Genomic DNA, 6786 nt, shown 5'->3' with positions numbered 1-6786 from the left:
GTGATAATCGATTCAGGCAAGAATCATCAGTGGATACTAAAAACAGTAAGTGAAAATTTACTGAGTAAAGTGAATATTGACCTAGTCTCAAAGAATCTCCCTGAAGTACTTGTTAGTTACAAAAGGAAAAACTGTAACCTGCAGTGGAGAAACCTGGCAGCCACTGCCCTACCAAGTGATCACGGGTAACGCCACCCCAAATGGGATAAATCAACCTCAGGTGCCTCTTGATACAATCACCGAGAAGGACACTTATCACTTCTGTAGTACTCCTCTCAGAAATACAGAACCTGCGTCTAGTCTAGAGGAAACAGCTGACAAACCTACACTGAAGGAACAGCCACAGAATCATGTGCTGCAAACTAACTTCAGAAATGCCAGTGCCGTGAGAGACGAAGGCTGCAGGATGAAGAGATCAGATCAGATCAGACGCTCAGTCCTGTCCGACTCTTTGCGACCCCATGAATCGCAGCACGCCAGGCCTCCCTGTCCATCACCAACTCCCGGAGTTCACCCAGACTCACGTCCATCGAGTCAGTGATGCCATCCAGCCATCTCATCCTCTGTCGTCCCCTTCTCCTCCTGCCCCCAATCCTTCCCAGCATCAGAGTCTTTTTCAGTGAGTCAACTCTTCGCATCAGGTGGCCAAAATACTGGAGTTTCAGCTTCAGCATCATTCCTTCCAAAGAAATCCCAGGGCTGATCTCCTTTAGAATGGACTGGTTGGATCTCCTTGCAGTCCAAGGGACTCTCAAGAGTCTTCTCCAACACCACAGTTCAAAACCATCAATTCTTTGGCGCTCAGCTTTCTTCACAGTCCAACTCTCACATCCATACATGACTACTGGAAAACCATAGCCTTGACAAGACGGACCTTTGTTGGCAAAGTAATGTCTCTGCTTTTGAATATGCTATCTAAGTTGGTCATAACTTTTCTTTCAAGGAGTAAGCGTCTTTTAATTTCATGGCTGCAGTCACCATCTGCAGTGATTTTGGAGCCCCCCAAAATAAAGTCTGATACTGTTTCCACTGTTTTCCCGTCTATTTGCCATGAAGCGATGGGACCAGATGACATGATCTTCGTTTTCTGAATGTTGAGCTTTAAGTCAACTTTTTCACTCTCCTCTTTCACTCTCATCAAGAAGCTTTTTGGTGGCTCAGACGGTAAAGTGTCTGTCTACAATGTGAGAGACCTGGGTTCGATCCCTGGGTTGGGAAGATTCCCTGGATAAGGAAATGGCAACCCACTCCAGTACTGTTGCCTTGAAAATCCCATGGATGGAGGAGCTTGGTGCAGGCTACTATCCATGGGGTCGCTAAGAGTCAGGCACGACTGAGCGACTTCACACACTTTCACTTTCTGCCGTAAGGGTGGTGTCATCTGCATATCTGAGGTTATTGATATTTCTCCTGGCAGTCTTGATTCCAGCATTTCTCATGATGTACTCTGCATATAAGTTAAATAAGCAGGGTGACAATATACAGCCTTGATACACTCCCTTTCTTATTTGGAACCAGTCTGTTGTTCCATGTCCAGTTCTAACTGTTGCTTCCTGACCTGCATATAGGTTTCTCAAGATGCAACAACTCAATTTGGTCATTTCTTTGCCATAAAAACACTATTGATGAGATCTGAATAAGGTTTGTAGATCAGAAAATAATACTGTGTTAATGTTAACTTCCTGATTTTGATCATTTTCCTTGTGGCTTTATAAGAGGATATCCTTATTTTGAGGAAATATACCCTGAAATATTTAGAAGTAAAACAGGCATATGGCTGTAATTTACACTCAAAGGATTCAGAAAAAGACATACATGTACAGAGTGCAGTGAAGTAGATACGGGAAAACATTAGCAGTTGGAAGATGAGTGAAGTGTATAGGGTTCCTTGTGCTAACTTTGCAGCTTCTTTTTTTGGGGGGAATGTGCTGGGTCTTCATTGCTGCTCAGGCTTTTTTCTAGTTGCAGTGAGTGAGGAATACTCTCTAGTTGCGGTGGGCAGGCTTCTCAGTAGTGGGGTCAGTAGTGCAGCTCCCAGGCTCTAGAGCACAGGCTTAGTAATATAGTGCACGGGCTTAATTGCTGTGTGGCATGTGGAATTTTCCTGGACCAGGGATCGAACCTTGTCTCCTGAGTTCACTGGTGGATTCTTTACCACTGAGCCACCAGGGAAGCCCCACGACTTTTTTTTTTTTTTAATGGATTTGTGTGTTTCTAACTGGCCTTTCCTAAAAAAATTTTTTTCTTTATTTGGCTGCACTAATTGGGGTCTTAGTTGCAGCATGCACAGTCTTTGATCTTTGTTGCAGCATGTGCGACTTTTAGCTGCAGTATATGAACTCTTAGTTGTGGCTTGTGGAATCTAGTTCCCTGACCAGGGATCGAACCTGGAACCCCTGCATTTGGAATGCAGTCTCAGCCACTGACCACTAGGGAAGTCCTGAAACTTTTCTTTAAGTCTGAAATTATGTCTAATAAAAAGTTAAAAATAAATCCCCAAGTTGTTGAAATGTCATCCCGATAGAAGAATTCCCTGGCAGTCCAGTGGTTAGGACTTGGCACTTTCACTGCTGTGGGCCCAGGTTCAGTCCCTGGTCAGGGAACTTAGATCCCGTAAGTCATGCAGAGTAGCCAACAAAAAAAAAAAAAAAAAATCATCCCAAATAAATTTTGCTACCCTCCTTGTCCTCTTGTAACCTTTTCATTTTCACTGCCTGTTTCAGCATGCAATCTCCTGGACTGGTCACTTGCCCATTTAGAATTTCCATAAAGGTTTTCAAAGCACCTCTGAGCACTGGGGCCGCCTTGCTTGGCTGAAACACATGGCAGTCGGGGTATTCTCACAGCTCCTACATGCTTTGTTCCGTGGTCAGTTATTTCCCAAGATTTATTTTCCTGCTGGTCTGCAAACTCCTTAAAGGTAGGGACCATGTCTTATCTTTGTGTCTCCTTTACAGTGAACGCTTGGTAAATATGTAACAGAATTAAGCTGAAAAGAAGAACGAGATCTTCAACTCCCCCTGTCTTTGACCACTTAGCACTGCATGAAAATAGCACACAATGGGCAATCACAACTGAGGTACAGCTGTGCATCCTGGTGATGTTACTGACTTTTCCCTCCTATTAGGAAGTAAGCTCTTTTAAAAAGTATATTTTTATTGTGGAAACTGGAAAATACAGAAAAGGAAAAGTAAGAGAATATAAATGACTTAGATCGCATCATCAGCTCTTCCCTGATGAAGAGCCACCCCTTGCCCAGAGACAGCAGTGTCTGTCCTTTTGAGCTTTTCCTATGCAAAATTTTAAATGCAAATTTACACACACATATATATATATATACATTTATTCATATTATACATACTGATGTATGATGGTTTTATTTTATGCATAGAATTAGATTGATCAAAATCTTTGGTCTACTATATGTTAAAAAAAAATTTTTTTTTTTGCTTTTTTATTGCTTGGTTGTGCTGAGTCCTTGATGCTGTGAGAGAGCACTCTCTAGTTGTGGCAAGCAGGGGCTGCTCATCGAAGTGGCTTCTCTTGTCGCTGAGCACAGGCTCTAGGGTGTGGGCTTCAGCAGTTGTGGCACACAGGCTCAGTAGTGTGGGTCATGGGCCCTAGAATGTGTGGGCTTGGTAGTTCGACCCTACAGGCTTAGTTGCTCTAAGGCATGTGGAATCTTCCCAAACCAGGAATCGAACCTGTGTCTCCTGCATTGGCAGGTAGATTCTTTACTGTCTGAGCCACCAGGGAAAGCCCTTATTCAAGGGAACCCAGATTTTTGTTTTTTTCTTAAGGCCTTCAACTGATTGGATGAGGCCCACCCACATTATGGATAGTAATCTGCTTTATTCAAAGTTGACTATGTAAACATTAATCTCGCCTATACAATATCATCACAGAATCAAGACTGGTATTTGGCTCACTGCTAAAGAATCTGCCTGCCAATGCAGGAGACATGGGTTCAGTCCCTGGGTTGGAAAGATTCCCTGGAGAAGGAAATGGCAACCCACTCCAGTATCCTTGCCTGGGAAATCCCATGGACAGAGGAGCCTGACGGGCTACAGTCCATGAGATGATAGAGTCAGACACAGCTTAGGGTCTAAAAAACAACAACAGATTTGACCAGGTATCTGGCTAAGTTGACACATAAAATTAGCCATCACCTAAGTAGCCTCCTGGACTTCATCTTCTCCACAACACATCATATTATAAAGATCCAGATACTTTTGTTTTTTAAGCTGGTTTTGATTCACGTTCACTGCTAGAAAATGTCCCTACCCTGTTTCACCTTCTGCTGGTGGGCATCAGGGTCACGGATGCTGTCACAAATAGGCTGGAGGACTCTCTGGAACTTGTTTCCTGGGGTAGGTGTTCGGGGCTTTGTCTTGGGTAATACACCAAGGGGCAGTTTCCTTTACAAGGAAAATCCAGGTGGTTATTAACACTGGTTTCACTCTCCTTGGCCGTGTTTAAGAGACTGCTGGTCCACAGCCTCTTTACTGCTACTGCTACTGCTACTGCTAAGTCGCTTCAGTCGTGTCCGACTCTGTGCGACCCCATAGACGGCAGCCCACCGGGCTCCTCCATCCCTGGGATTCTCCAGGCAAGAGTACTGGAGTGGGGTGCCATTGCCTTCCCCAGCTCTTGACATTGTCAGATTCTTCATTTGTCATAGAGTGAATGAAAAATGCTTCTTTCTTGCTGCCTTGATTTATATTTCCCTGATTAACAAGGAGGCAAGCACTATGGAGAATAGTATGGAGGTTCCATAAGAAACTAAAAATAGAGCTACCATATGACCCTGCAATCTCATTCCTGGGCGTATACCCAGAGCAAAACATGATCGGAAAGGATACATGCACCTCAATGTTCATTGCAGCACTGTTTGCAATTGCCAAGACGTGGAACAACGCCTTGATGTCCATAAATAGAAAAATGGAGAAAAAAGATGTGGTACGTATACACAATGGATATTACTCAGCCATCAAAAAGGATGAAATAATGCCATTTGCAGCAACATGGATGGACCTGGAGATTGTCAAACTGAGTGAAGTAAGTCAGACAGAGAAGGAGAAATATCGTATGACATCCCTTATATGTGGAATCTAAAAAGAAATGAAGCAAATGAACTTACTTACAAAACAGAGACTCACAGACTTAGAAAACAAACCTACGGTTGCCGGAGCAGGAGAAGGAAGAGGAGGAGGGATAGTTAGGGAGTTTGGAATGGATGTGTACACACTGCTGTATTTAAAGTGGATTACCAACAAGGACCTACTGTATAGTGCATGGAACTCTGCTCAATGTCATGTGGCAGCCTGGATGGGAGGGGAATTTGGGGGAGAATGGATGCGTGTGTATATATGGCTGAGTCCCTTCTCTGTTCTCCTGAAACCATCACAGCATTGTTAATCAGCTATATCCCAGTACAAAATAAAAGTTTTAAAAACATACAAACAGCAACAACAGAAAAACCATGAGGCCAAGCATCTCTTTGTGTGCTTGTTGGCTCTAGGTGTTTCCTTGGTGAAATGCCTGTTTGTGGTTTTTGTCTACATTTCCATTGGGCTAGGAGAAGGCAATGGCACCCCACTCCAGTACTCTTGCTTGGAAAATCCCATGGATGGAGAAGCCTGGTAGGCTGCAGTCCATGGTGTTGCTAAGAGTTGGGCACGACTGAGCGACTTCACTTACGCTTTTCACTTTCATGCATTGGAGAAGGAAATGGCAACCCACTCCAGTGTTCTTGCCTGGAGAATCCCAGGGACAGAGGAGCCTGGTAGGCTGCCCTCTATGGGGTCGCACAGAGTCGGACACGACTGAAGCGACTTAGCAGCAGCAAGAGTTCTGTATACATTTTTAACACAATTATTTGTGCTCCTGCCCTGATCACCTCCCACTGCCACCCCTTTGGGGTCCCAGTGGCCCATCACGCCTTGTCCTTGAGTGTTGAGGGACTCTGAACTCTCACTGCTTTTCAATGGGTCATGTCCTTACCAGAGCCCTTGACCTTCTGCCTGTGTTGGATTCTCTCACTCACTGGATAGAGCTGCCTGTCCTGCCTCCATCTCAGACTCAGTGTGGCTAAGACCAACCCCTGTTTTTCTCTAGCCCTGGTCCTGGCTGTCCCCTCTGTTGGAGCCTCTGCCTCACCATCTGCTCCCAAGCCACCAGCTGTAGCTGAATCTACCCCAAAATGGAACCTGACACCAAGAGGCAGAGCCATGGATCAGAGCCTTGAATGTGCTTTTATTTCCAAAGTCTGGCTTCTCTGGTCTTTAGAGTAAAAAGGGATAAACTCCAGCTCCAGGGAGGGGGTTATACTTTCTCTCTCTCTTTCCAAACAGTATTTTCCTGCCTGCCTAGTGGGTTTAGCAAATGAGACATCCCCCTTCTTATCCTTCTACTGAGTTGTTTCTTTGTTGAACACAAGCTTTAGTTCAGAAGATAGAAATATTTTTAAAGTGCCATCTATTAAAACTTTCCTAAAACATTAAAGGAAGTTTAAAGTGAATAAAAATATACATAATCTTTCCTTTTCATTTTTCTGGTTCCCTTCTAGTTTCTATCAACATGCATATCTATTTTTATGTTGTAATTAGAGTGTGTAGTTATATATAGTATATTGAATATGAATAGTTTCCCCCACACACTTTACATGGCATATTTTTACTGTCGCCATATTTTTATTGTTATCTTATGTGTGGGTGTGCTCATCACTCAGTCATATCCAGCTCTTTGTGACCCCATGGACTGTGGCCCGCCAGGCTCCTCTGTCCA

General features: G+C 44.0%; 1 non-coding gene across 1 annotated transcript; it reads left to right on the top strand.

Moving 5' to 3' along the window:
• Positions 1 to 2530: 2530 nt before the first annotated feature.
• On the top strand, positions 2531 to 2603 carry TRNAE-UUC (transfer RNA glutamic acid (anticodon UUC)). Its single transcript has one exon. It is a non-coding gene; the product is annotated as a tRNA-Glu (tRNA).
• Positions 2604 to 6786: the final 4183 nt, after the last annotated feature.

The sequence above is a fragment of the Ovis aries genome, chromosome 4, assembly GCF_016772045.2.
Source record: "Ovis aries strain OAR_USU_Benz2616 breed Rambouillet chromosome 4, ARS-UI_Ramb_v3.0, whole genome shotgun sequence".
Classification (NCBI taxonomy): Eukaryota; Metazoa; Chordata; class Mammalia; order Artiodactyla; family Bovidae; genus Ovis; species Ovis aries.
The sequence above is the reverse complement of the archived record's forward strand: the minus strand, read 5'-3'. Positions and strand labels throughout refer to the sequence as shown.